General features: G+C 40.9%; 1 non-coding gene across 1 annotated transcript; it reads right to left on the bottom strand.

Moving 5' to 3' along the window:
* Window positions 1–2,987: 2,987 nt before the first annotated feature.
* On the bottom strand, window positions 2,988–3,059 carry Trnae-cuc (transfer RNA glutamic acid (anticodon CUC)). The gene has a single exon. It is a non-coding gene; the product is annotated as a tRNA-Glu (tRNA).
* Window positions 3,060–14,047: the final 10,988 nt, after the last annotated feature.

The following is a 14,047-nucleotide window of genomic DNA, read 5'->3' as shown; positions in this document are numbered from 1 at the left end:
ATATCTATATTAAAAGATATTGAAACTTTCCTTAGCTTCGGTTTCGCTCGTTGGGTCCACCATTCTATCACACTTGGAAAGTTGTTCAGTGAACGGAGACACATTTCCCAAGCTCTGGTTAGGGCATCTTCTAAGTCTTCTGATAATAACGATATATTTAGATTCCACTGGCTTCTTACTCTTCGGGTAGGTTGTGGTGTTAAATTTACGCAGGTCAACAACGCACTGTGATCGGAAAAACTAACGGGAACAGTTTGTTTTCAGTACTTTACCTGATAAATTTTCCGATCCGTAAATTCTGTCAGTTCTACTACAGGAATTCGCAACAATATGAGTGAAGTTCACCGTCGTTGGGTATTTTATTTCCCACGCATCTTTTAATTTTAAATCAACAACAAGACGTCTCAAGTCAGTTGAGTAATTGAAGTTGGGGATTTGATCCTTTCGACTCGATACACAATTAAAATCTCCCACTATTATAAGTTGGAGGGGGTTTATTCTCAGTAAATAAATTACGCTTTCATTAAAGAATGTGGCTCTTGCAGCTCTATTACTGCTGCCAGAAGGAGCATATAAATTGACTATAGTAACTCCTGCTACATTTAATCCAATACCTCGCCCCGATTCTAAATTATCAACGTGATGTACGGGGATGCCTTCTCTAACTAAAATGGCCGTGCCAACATTCGTTTCAGTGGAAATATTGTAAAAATCAACGTAATTGGAAAAATTTAATTGTGGAAATACCACTTCCTGTAAGAGTGCAATATCCGTCGCTGACTCATACAGAAACTGTTTCAGAGCAGCTATTTTAACATCCGACTGTATCCTATTAATGTTTAACGTGGTAATCGTATATGACTGTAACAGAGGGGAGTGATCTTTTTCCCGCTAGTCTATCATTTCATGCCACTCCATGCCGGATACTTCCTGAGAATCTGACTGGAGACCACCGTCACGGTTTGCATTAGAGCCTTTTTTTTTTTTACTTTTCTTGCGGTTTTCATTGGCACTAGCCTTCACCGAATGTCTGCTCCGCCCACCCCCTGAGCAGTTTTCCACCGAGAGCGGTGTCTGTGGATCTGAGGGGCAGTCGTGTGCCACCATCTCGTCTGCCAAAGGCGGCGCAGGAGCAGTTTGCAAACATTCTTCCAATGCCCCATCACTTCTATGAACACTTTCGTTTACTGTTTGTGTCTTATTGCTGTAAAACTCCGCTTCTTCGTCTTGGGATTTGGGCTGTGACGCCGCCTGTTGTTGACAATCACTCGCTACCTCGTCACGTTTGCTTTCAGTTGCATCCGCGAGTGAATCTGTCTGCACTGATTGACGTACGGGCACTGCAGCGCGGGGTTGTGGCTTCACCAAGAGCAGCGCATTGCCATCTACTGGCGCGTCCAGCGCTACAGAATGGGACTCCGATGTCACTTTGACCTGTTCGGGTGATGGTAGCGTATTCGATTTGTCTACTGATGTACTTGACTCAGCGAATCTATGCTGACAATATTGTCTGAAACAGTTTCCAGTACTGTTTTCTGAATGTCACCTACAGCTTTCAGCGACAGGTTGATATCTTCTTCATCTGTGCTACTGCCGTCACAAGTTCGACGTCTCTTGTTAGTGGCTATACTACTTTTTCCAGCCGGATTGTCTACAGTGTCTTTCCTGAGTAAAGGTGGAAATGCTTCAAGAGTATTTTGTGGCCTGTCGTCTACATTCCCAGAAATGCTGGAAACTTCACCACCCGATTTTCAGTCACAAGATCAGCCAGTGTTAACCTCTTACGCTGTTGTAAATTATTCTGCAATACGAACACCTTTTTTGGACAGTTTTGCCGGAGATGCCCACTTTCATTACATATATGGCAAGTCAAAGTCTGTCCATTGTATATAACGTGCGCTTTGTAGCCACAAACCAAAATATGAGATGGAATGTTTTGTTTGACATGCATATCGACAGAACGAACACCACTAAAGCATTGCAATCTATGCTGGCTTGACCATCGTTCATTACAAATTTTCCTGATGTCACCGTATTTAGATAATGCGTATTTTAAGTAGCAGTTTTCTACCTCAGGGGGCAAATTAAATACTCTGACTTGTTTATAATCAACATCAGCATTTGAAATGGTAACTGTAATCACCGAATTATCGCGATGGCGGAATTCAGCTTTTCCTTCAAATTTCTGCAAAATCCGTTCCAGCACCAACGGGGAAAGCAGCTTCACAAAAAAGCAGTATTGCTCCAAGTCGTCATAAGCAGTGTGCGTCTGATCCGAAGTAATGCCAATAACGTCAAAGATCCAGTCATGAATTTCTAGTGAACATGGCTGAACATTACGGGTTGCTTTGTCAAATCCAAATCTTAGGGTAAGCTTTCTGGGAAACATTGTTGCCATGTCAGCAGTGAACAGCTCGCGAAAACAAGGAAACTAAAATGCTGCATCACCACAATCACAATTTTACACAATACTGTTACGCAGAGTCATGAAATCCAAACAGAAGCGCCACAGCGCGTGCGCACAGGGCGGCCGGAAAAGCCGATATTCTGGTCCCAGATAAACGAAACTTTTGTGTAATTGCTATTGTCAGAAGGCTATGAACGATAATGGACACCGCTCAAAGTATAACTGTCTGTAATACAACTATATTTTAAAATTATTTCACAATGCGAACCAAACTGCGATCTCTGTTTACGTTGCTAAGCAGAGATAGATTCATTCATATTAATCTACTTTACAACATTTTAAACAAACACGACGAAATCTGTAGAATCGAAAATTTCAAGTGCAAAAATGTTGATATTGCAAAAATTATTCTTAATTCAGGTCAGCACGTTTCTGTGTAATGAGGTCGCTTCCTCTGTGCCAGTGTCGCTCTCAGCAAGAAATGTATAAAAAAAAAATATGCATCAGCAATTTAAAGATTGCAACAGTACTTTGAGCAGGATGAGAACAATCAGAATAGGGATAAGCATATTAAAATAATTTCCGGTACCGGGAATCGAACCCGGGCCTGCTGGGTGAGAGCCAGCTATCCTAACCACTAGACCATACCGGATGTTAACAGCTGGTGTTCCTTAATTGTATGTAGTATTTCTAAGATAAAATATGATTATATATTCACGATACATATAGACTAATCAAAGTTATACTTGATGTTACGTCTAAATTGCTAACTATAATTTGTAGAGCGACTCTGAGCTCGCTAAGAGAGTTTGTGTGCTGCCCTTGTTCTGATCTCTCTGTGATTGGCTGCTTGGCGAAAGCTGAACTGCATTCTCTTTCAAGAAAATTTCATTACAAGCGATACTTTCTCCGGGTGTGGACGGAAAAAAAATCTGCTAGCATACACTAGCCGCTAAAGAGTGTGACTAACGTAGTGGAACGACCGACACCTATTATTATGTAGGCTAGAATAGACCAGTACTTTGTGTCACTTGTCATAAGTTTTTGTTTTACGTATTAATAGAATAACTCTCCCTAACGCATTTTTCCAGCTAAGAAGCTGCAGATGTGTTGAAGTTCGTAAATAAACTGAGAGTGTATACTATTCGCGCAGTCTAAAGCTGACACTCCCGCGGTGCCTGATGGAAGTGATCTTAATGGCATTTCCCGCTTGGATTGTGACATTGTTTTTGGCATATACCTGCAATCGCCACAGAGTTTAATCAAGACGGATTGCGACGCCAAATTTAGGAGACCCCAAGAGGTTAATGCTCTAAATGAAAAATTTCTGCGAAAGGAGCGATATGTGGATTGAACCCTTTGTTGACAAAATTAAGAGGGAGTCAATACGGAACAATAAACAACCGGTTGTTTGTGATTAACTCGAATTGAATCTGCTGTGGCTGTTTTAAATGTTGCAGCAATCACTTTCCAATTAAGAGCCCAAGAATCTGGAGGGAACTTAATGCGAAATAGTCATGATTTTAATGCTAAGAGTAATGCCTATCTTTCAAGGAACGAAGGGACATAACAGTAGTATGCAGTCTGTTAACTACACTCGATACAGAAAATGGGTACAAACCTGAAAAACGCATCGATTACCAAGCGTAGCAAATCTGATGAGGATGGAAGAAGTATTAAAAAGGTCAGTGTACCGTTGTTGTAATCTTTGCTCATTTTCATACTTACAAGAATACAAATTTAAAATTAATGCTGTATTTGCAAGTACTGAAATCTTTTACGCATAGAAAATGGAACTGCGATGTTAATTAAACTATAAGCACGAATTGCATAGCGGAAATCCTCTTGCAAACCACTTTAAGCTGTAAGATTAACATTAAGCAGCGAAGTAATGCCATTAAAATGCAATATGCACCGCTGTGTCCTTCAGTATTTGTGTGTGTGTGTGTGTGTGTATGTGTGTGTGTGTGTGTGTGTGTGTTTAATTCAGAAGGCTTTTTGGTCGAAATCTTACATTTCATAATACTTGCCTTGAATTTTTGTGAATTTAAATAAAACAATTTCAGTTAGATCATGAATTTGTTGAAATGAAATAAATCGGAATTCATACTTTTGACAATAATTCGCCGGTGTGTTTAACGCGTCCATCGCAACGTTTGGTGATGGTCGATTTTTTTCTATCTTTCCGTCTGGAAAGAAAAGAATAGCGCTAGGTTTACTGGACTCCCGAGCACGCAACGTACGACCGCCCGTGGGGAAAATCACGGCAATTAAAGGCCTACTCCACACGCTTACAACGCCGGACTTGAGATTTATTGATCGTCACTGCGAATGCAAGGCGAACCTGACATTGGACACGCTTAACTGAAACGGTAAGTCGGTTGTAATCAGCGGTATTCTTGGAATTAGAATATCCTCGCCTTTGAACTATCCTTTGATTAGCGTTGTTCATCAGCCTCTTAACAGCGAGTCTTGCTCCATTGCATAGTTTCGGTTGGTTCACATTGCGTAACATAACTCTGACGCGACCTTGAGCTGCAAATTGTGCAGTGCCATTCCTGGCATATCCAATGAATTCAGGAATTCAGTTGGATAACTGAATACTTCATCTGGAAATCTGGAACGGTAATGGAATCGATTGAATCTAGTGAAAGCAATGGTCAGTGTCTAATAATTGCTTGGAAACACTGTCAAACTGAACGTCACACCATTTTTTGCCATGAGAACATGTGACAGAACTGTCAAACCGACCGCCAGATTTCTTTCATTGAGATTTTAGTACAAAAAATCGAGATATCTGACTTGTCCTGTGGATTCTTCTCGTCCTGACAATTAGGAGTACAGCGGCAAAAAACAATCAGGCAAATCGGTCAAGCCTTTCTGAAGTAATGATCTTTCATACATACGGCAACTGATTTTTATTTGTAAAAATGAATCTAACAATTAACAGCTGAATACAAAACTTCGTTTAACGCTAAGAGTTTCGTAGTGAGTAGTTCTCCTGCTCAGTAATGAACAGAAATATTTAAAGATACAATAGCATTTTAATATTTGCTTAATTTTAATCGACTTCGGTGGATTCTGCCGTAAGCTAACTAAAGTTGGCCGCTCACCTCAGGGGCAGAGGTGTAAGGATACTCTTTGCGTTAAAGAACTCAAGTGTGTAAACGACTCGCACCGATCAGTCGCTGTGGTATGCACTGATACGAAGTAACGTGGATTCGTGAATGCGCATTATTGACGTATTCAAATGCAGTACATGTTTGTAGGAAGGAATACGAAATTAAATTAAGGCTGTTGCAATGCGAGCTCTGTTCAAAAAATTGCGGAACATTCGTAATTGCGCGCCAGTGGCGTGTTGGAGCGAAATGCGGTTGGCATCCCTGCAGACGCCTGTGTTTAATGTGTAACTGACGGAAGTTCCATTGTTTGTTATTGTTCAGTGCTGTACTGAGTAAGACGTTGTGCCCAGCACACTTAATGAATTTCGAGTTGGCAGAGTTAGACGAACAACGCGCCTGCATTAAATTTTTCGTGGAACTCAAGAAAACTTTTACAGAGACACACCAAATGATGCAGGAAGCCTATGGTGATGGGTGCTTAAGGGGACATGCTCGTGAAAATGACCAATAATTTGAAAAAAAATTCGTTCTGAAATTGAGGTTGAATGTAGTGTTGCACAGGGGCCACGCCCACCTGTCAGTTTTAAGTGCATCAGAATACTTGATGCATTATTTTGTTCTTCCGTTTTGTCCGTCGTTAGTTACGGATCGTTAACACAGGTGTATTCTAGAAGTCATTGACTCGTGGAACCAAAGTACAGGCATGTGTAGAAAGCTGTGGTTCGAATGCAAACAAAGATCTGAGGATATATGATTTCGGAATTTCATACGCGTGTGTGTTGTTTTGTTTCTGTGTGTGTGTTTTCTTTGCTACAAATGCCGAGAGTAAAGAAACTTAGCCCCAAACGAAAGTTTCACGGCAACTAGTTCCAAACACCACCGAATAATACACATCAGTTGCTTCAAAAGTCTCCCACGGAAGCTGTGTCCAAATGTAGTACTTCTAGACGTAAAATTTCAGTTTCTGAATGTAATAAGAACAAGCCTAGTAGTATTGTGAGCAGCAACAACGACGGAAATATTGTGAACCTAAATGTGCTGTCAAGACTTTTGAAGAGTGCTGTGAAATGTAAGTACTGCAATTGTTAAGATAGTATTGATGTTTCTGGGGACATTTCAGCAAGGAAGGGTCTTTCAAGTCGGTTAGTGATTGCCTGCAACTCGTGTAAGATGCACAGTGATACTGTGACATCGCCAGTAACTGATAGTCGACATTACAGTGTAAATATTCAGCTTGCTTATGCAATGCGATGCATTGGAAAGGGAAGGAGAGCTGCCCAGACTTTTCGTGCTGTGAAGTATTTGCCTCCACCTCCACTGAGGTTTGACATAATAAATTAATACATAATGCTTTATGTGGTGTAAGTAACATTCAGTGAAAAGAGCAGCAGAAGAAGCAGTAGCCTTGTCTGAGAATACAGACATTGTACCAGCATTTGATGGCTCTTGGCAGAATAGAGTTCATACTTCTCTGAATGAGGTTGTTGTTGTGTCACCGCCAGACACCACACTTGCTAGGTGGCAGCCTTTAAATCGGCCACGGTCCGTTAGTATACGTCGGACCCGCGTGTCACCACTGTCAGTGATTGCAGACCGCGCCGCCACACGGCAGGTCTACAGAGACTTCCTAGCACTAGCCCAGTTGTACAACCGACTTTGCTAGCGATGGTTCACTGACAAAATACGCTCTCATTTGCCGAGACGATAGTTAGCATAGCCTTCAGCTACGTCATTTGCTACGACCTAGCAAGGCGCCATGTTCAGTTACTATTGATATTATGAATAATGTACCGTCAAGAGCGACGTTCACCATTTATGGATTAAAGTTAAGTATTCCACCACCTACGTCCGTTTTTTCTAAAGTCTAATTTGCTTGTCCTGTTCCAGACCTCACGCCAGCCTGCGTGAGCTAAAACGCGTGCCTTTCGGCTTCCTCTAATAACTCGGTGTTGGCTCTCCTGCCAACCCACAACAGTTGTAACTGCCACATTTATTGAAATTGGTAAGATACTAGGTCATGAATGTCTAACAAAGCACTGCCAGGGTTGTTCAAGTAAATTTATTGGCACCCATGTTTGTGTAAATAACTTCGATGGGCCAAGTGGAAATACAGAAACGAAAGGAGTTCTAAGCATTTTTAGAAGATCAGAGGTCAGTTGTGGTGTGAGGTATGTAGGCTACCTTGGGATGGAGACTGTAAAGGACACACTACTGTTGTTAATGATAGACCATATGGGGACATTCTGATAAAAAAGCTTGAATGTGTTGGACATGAACAAAAAAGAATGGGAGCTCGGCTGAGAAAATTACGTAAAGACTTCAGCGGAAAAAACGGTCAGATGGAAAACACAGAGGTGGTCCAGGTCGTCTTACCATACACTGAAACTGATTCTTTGACTCAATATTATGGGCTAGCAATAAGGAGAAATTTAGGGGATTTGGAGGACATGAGACGAGCTGTTTGGGCAACATGGTTTCATGGAGTGCTACAGGCATACAACATACCCACAAGCATTCCTTACCACTTGCTGTAATGGAGCTATTTAGACCTATATATAGGGACCTGGCAAATAAAAATCTACTTAGGAAATGTATGCATGGTCTCTCTCAGAATGCAAATGAAAGCTTAAACAGGTGTATAGGGGAGAGAATACCCAAAACTGTATTTGTTGGGCTGAGAGTGTTGAATGTCGGTGTAATTTATGCAATAAAAACATTCAATGATGGTGCAATTTCAAGGATCAATGTTATGAAGAAATTGAACATCCAGACGGGAAGGAATACGGCTTCAGCTCTAACTCCTATTGCTAAGCGGCGGGTAACCGAAGCAGAGACAGCTGTAGAAGCTCCTACCAAGGAGTCAAGGATAAAGAAAAGAATGAAGAGAAAGAGTATGGAGGATAAGGAAACAGGAGGACAACAGGAACATGCAAAATCTTCTTTTGCGATTTACTGAAAACTCCAATTTTCATCATTCAGGTACACTTTCCTCCTAACTGACTGAAGTTAAACTCACAAAAATTGGTACAGAATTTAGAATGATCTCCTCTACCTCCCTTGCCTACTATTTATAACATGATCATGATGTCGGTGATATTTGAGCTACATTTTTAAATATTTTTGTTGAAGTAAAATAAATTGTCTTTTTCACAGATCAGCATCAGGGAAGGAAAGTGGAGGCATAAAACACTTACGTGAATGTTGTCTGTACTATGACTCTTTCTCCAAGCTGACTGCACGTCAGTGGTTCCAAAGAAAAAGGTATCGCAGTGAAATAATGTTCCGTTTTTTATACTATTATAAATATTGCTGTCAGTACCAAAATATAAGAAATATCTCAATGATTTTTTTGGGAAATGTCTTGACTAATGACCCTAATCGTGTGTAAGAATGTTGAGATATCTCACATTTATAGATCAGTTGTAGTAAGAGGGTGAAGATAATGCTAAAAATGCAGCCCGTTCCGGGGCGTATCCCCTTAAGTCGTACTCGGCCTTATGAATGGTTCACACGGTTTAAAAACGCTCGGCCGGAAGTTAAAGATGACCTTTGATTAGGACGCCCTTCGACCTCCACCGTCGACGCTCTTGTTAGGAACGTCAACGAAATTGTATATGCCAATCGAAGACTGTCCGAGAGATTGCAGGAGAATGTAACATTTCAGATGGATCATGTAATGAAATCCTGACACAACATCTTGGAATGTATCATGTTGCCGCCAAGTTCGTCCCACAATTCACGAGTTAAGAACAGAGAAGGCGTTGTCTCGCAATTTGTGAAGAGCTTTTGGATCGCGCAAGTGAGAATGAGATGTTCCGTAAGAGAATCATAACTGGTGATGGCAAGTGAGTCTATGGGTACGATGTTGAGAGCAACGCTCAAACTTCACATTGGATAGGGAAAGATTGTACAAGACCAAAAACTAACCTCCCCCTTTTAATCGGCCTACTGGATTGCAATATAATTGACCATGATCGCGTACGCCAATGTACAACATACCCTTCTGAAGGAAGAATCTATTCTAAACATAATCTAAATACTGATGATAATTTTGAAGTGGGTGGAAATTTAGTGCAATCGCTCATAAACCACACCGAGGGGTGGGGGGAAGGTACCGCATAATATTTAATACAAAGGACATATTGATTAGCAAAAAAAAAAATAATAATTAAACGGTCGCCAGTCTACTAGGACAATGAATATCCAAAATCCTGAGAAAGGTAATGGTAAAGAAAATTAAGGAAATTATCACTGACGTGGCAACAGAAGGTTTTCACTCTTTTCCACAACACAACAGTTCACAAGTAAATAAATGAATCAGAAAGTACTGAATTTGCAGTTACTTAATCTGAAATAATAAATTTTGAAAGTAAAGTTAAATGAAGTTGTTGGTAAAATAAATTACTGACCGTAACAAACTTTGTTTCGTAAAAAATGACTTTCAGGAACCTCAGCATAACGTAATGCAAAATCAGGAAAAAGGCTAGCAATTTACTCTAAATTACTGAAAGACCGAATTGAATTTACTTTCAGCAAATGACAGTAATGTATGAACCAAGCTAGCAGAAGATACTCAATAAGCTAAATACAGAATAAATGAAATTGCGCTCTCTTAATTTGTACTGCATCTTTAGTTATTAGTTGTGACAATCTTCACGGCACTTTGAGTGAATTAACACTCCAAACTGCAATATACACTACTGGCCATTAAAAATGCTACACCACGAAGATGACGTGCTACAGACACGAAATTTAACCGACAGGAAGAAGATGGTGTGATATGCAAATGATCAGCTTTTCAGAGCATTCACACAACGTTGGCGCCGGTGCCGACACCTTCAACGTGTTGTCATGAGGAAAGTTTCCAACCGATTTCTCATGCACAAACAGCACTTGAGCGCCGTTGCCTGGTGAAACGTTGTTGTGATGCCCCGTGTAAGGAGGAGAAATGCGTACCACCACGTTTCCGACTTTGATAAAGCTCGGATTGTTGCCTACCGCGATTGCGGTTTATCGTATCACGACATTGGTGCTCGCGTTGGTCGAGATCCAATGACTGTTAGCACATAGCACAATATTTAATCTGTGGGTTCAGGAGGGTAATACGGAAAGCCGTGCTGGATCCCAAAACGGCCTAGTATCACTAGCAGTCGAGATGACAGGCATCTTATGCGCATGGCTGTAACGGATCGTGCAGTTTCGTCTCGATCCCTGAGTCAACAGTTGGGGACGTTTGCAAGAAAACAACCATCTGCACGAACAGTTCGACTATGTTTGCAGCAGCATGGACTATCAGCTCGGAGACCGTGGCTGCGGTTACCCTTGACGCTGCATCACAGACAAGAGCGCCTGCGATGGTGTACTCAACGACGAACCTGGGTGCAGGAATGGCAAAACGTCATATTTTCGGATGAATCCAGGTACTGTTTACAGCATCATGATTGTCGCATCCGTGTTTGGCGACATCGCAGTGAACGAACATTGGAAGCGTGTATTCGTCATCACCATACTGGCGTGACATCCGGCGTGATGGTATGGGGTGCCATTGGTTACACGTCTCGGTCACCTCTTCTTCGCATTGACGGCACTTTCAACAGTGGACGTTACATTTCAGATGTGGCTCTACCCTTCATTCGATCTCTGCGAAACCCTACATTTGAGCAGGATAATGAACGACCGCATGTTGCAGGTCCTGTGCGGGCCATTCTGGATACAGAAAATGTTGCTGCCTTGGCCAGCACATTCTCCAGATCTCTCACCAATTGAAAGCGTCTGGTCAATGGTGGCCGAGCAACTGGCTCTTCAGAATACGCCAGTCACTACTCTTGATGAAATGTGGTATCGTGCTGAAGCTGCATGGGCAGCTGTACCTGTACATGCCATCCAAGCTCTGTTTATGCCCAGGCGTATCAAGGCTGTTATTACTGCCAGAGGTGGTTGTTCTGAGTACTGATTTTTCAGGATCTATGCACCCAAATTGCGTGAAAATGTAGTCACATGTCAGTTGTAGTATAATATATTTGTCCAATGAATACCCGTTTATCATCTGAATTTCTTCTTGGTGTAGCAATTTTAATGGCCAGTAGTGTAGTTAAGCCTCTGTTATGCAATACAAGAATGAACAGTCACTGAGGCACCAAAATTTAGTTTGAAAGTGGTCATTAGCAAAAAAACAAAGCAGGTAGTAAGCAGTAAATCAATATTCATACTTTACTATACACAGTGACTGCATGCAAAGGAAAGGGACCCTGCTTGCTAATAATGTTTGAGGACTATGACAACACAGGTCCCCTACAAGTTTTAATCATTGTAGGTTATTAGTGACGAAAATTATTAAAGTTTGTGGAAGAAATTCCACTTGCTAATGCCTCTAAAATATTAGTTATATTTTGTCACTTAACGGTCTTACGATGTTGTAGCTGTGCGGACGACGAAGAGTGCAGCCGACGACAACGCCGAGCAACTATTATTGCAAGTAGGGCAGTAGTTAAAACTGCAGCTTCCTCCGCCTGTCCATTCCTACCGTGCTCTCAATACTGGCTGGTTCAAAAAGTGGGTGCGCCTACACCGGCGCGATAGTAATTGCACACCGCGTCTGCTGGAGCGCCCAACAAACGCTTCCGCACTCTTCCAAGTTGCTCTGCTTCCTCTCAGCTCGCAGCGCGATAGAGACTCACGCGAAGATAAACAATATATTAAAATAAAGTTCCCTTGGCTAGTACCCAGCAATTTACAATATCAACGTTATATTTACAATCAGTTATTACTAACTATACTTTACATGTGGCAAGGGCTTTATCGACCATACGCCTGCTCTATGAGCCTCGTCCACTTCTGCCTGTCCAATGCGCTGTTTGTCCAGTTGCTGTTGCTGTTCACCCTAGTTGTGTCCTCCCGAATGTTATCCCGCCATCTAATTCTGGGTCTTCCTCTTCCTCCCGTTCCATCTATTCTTCTGCTCAATGCCATTCTAGGTAGTCTTTTCTCTGTCATTCTTGCTACATGGCCTGCCCAATTCAAACTTCTCCTCTTGAACACTCCGACGATGTTACGGTGTTCTTCATTCCTTCTTATTCTCCATTCCATGTTATTTTCGTCATATACAGGTCCAAAAATTTTCTTTAGTACTTTTCTTTCGAATATTAAGTTTTTCTTCATCTTTATAAATATTAATGTTTCAGATCCATATAACATCACAGGTATAATGGTCGATTGATGTAAGCGGATTTTGAAGTTACTGCTAAGTGATCTTTTTCTTAGAATTTTGATGAAACTAAAAAGTATCCTGTTGGCTGTTGCTAAACGGACATCTATTTCTATCTCTCTTCTATTGTTATTACTAAAAAGACTCCCTAGGTACTTGAAGTGGTCAACAGTCTTGAAATTGAATCCATCTACAGTAAAATGTGCATCTTTTCCGGTTTTCTTACTTGTGGGCAGGTATTTCGTCTTTTCTTAGTTAACACGCAATCCTGTTCTCTCAGCAATTTTGTAGTTATATACATTCACAAATAAATACTATTACATCCATTACATATTAGAGTTACTGTAACAAAACCTTCAGATTCAGAATTAGACGTATAGTACAAGTTATCAACGGATATTAAACTGCGAAAAGATTTCAATGGCGCAGAAGGTATTTTATCTCCATTTTTGGTGTTACATGTGCTCCACATTTCATGGATTTTATCTTGAAGGGAAACAGTCAGGGAATGTCCGCAAAAATAAGGAAATGCAGATGGAAAAATCCCTTTAGTTTCGTCTACTACAAAAATTTTGTTGATCACTCATTAAGCTTCTCGTTCATTAGCATGACAATAATTCAAATTATCATAGTATACCATAACATACTTTAAACAACAAAACTACAGTTTTCAAAAAATCATTACGTTTGAAATGAAAATTTCATTTCAGTGCTGTACAGGAAAACGTAAGCAACGTAGATGAAGGTACACAAAAGAATAAGTAAAATCATAAGAAACAAGGAATAGAATACACCAAAGCTTTACACTGGTTATGCTGAAATGAAAAACGTCGCGTTCGACACGCGTATTTACAGAGGACGCCGCTGCTTTCTATGAGCCCGCAGCTGCTCAGTGGGGACATGGCATTGTCGCGTTTGCCGCAGCAACGGCACGCTTGATCTCTCTGTGCAGTGGCATTCCAGAAAGTTCACCTGCCTTCCATTCTTTGAAAACTCACATCAAGGAGACCTTGTATTTCTATCACAGTAGATAACTCAACATTATCCAGATTCCCATTCACACACAGACCTGAAACTTGTCTGAAGTGCATCGGTATTAATGTACATAATACATGGTAATAACGAATTTGTACAACATATTATTTACAAAATTACAAATAATACATATACACACTGACCATGGCTTGGATTTTCTTCAGTTTCAATTGCTTTCCGAATATTTACCCGTAAGCTAAATTTCTCGTTATACTTTTTGCAAATTAATTGATGAGCATCTGGTCCAAGAAATAAATTTGGAATAAATATTGATAATTA

This window comes from Schistocerca cancellata, chromosome 10, assembly GCF_023864275.1.
Source record: "Schistocerca cancellata isolate TAMUIC-IGC-003103 chromosome 10, iqSchCanc2.1, whole genome shotgun sequence".
NCBI lineage: Eukaryota > Metazoa > Arthropoda > Insecta > Orthoptera > Acrididae > Schistocerca > Schistocerca cancellata.
The sequence above is the reverse complement of the archived record's forward strand: the minus strand, read 5'-3'. Positions and strand labels throughout refer to the sequence as shown.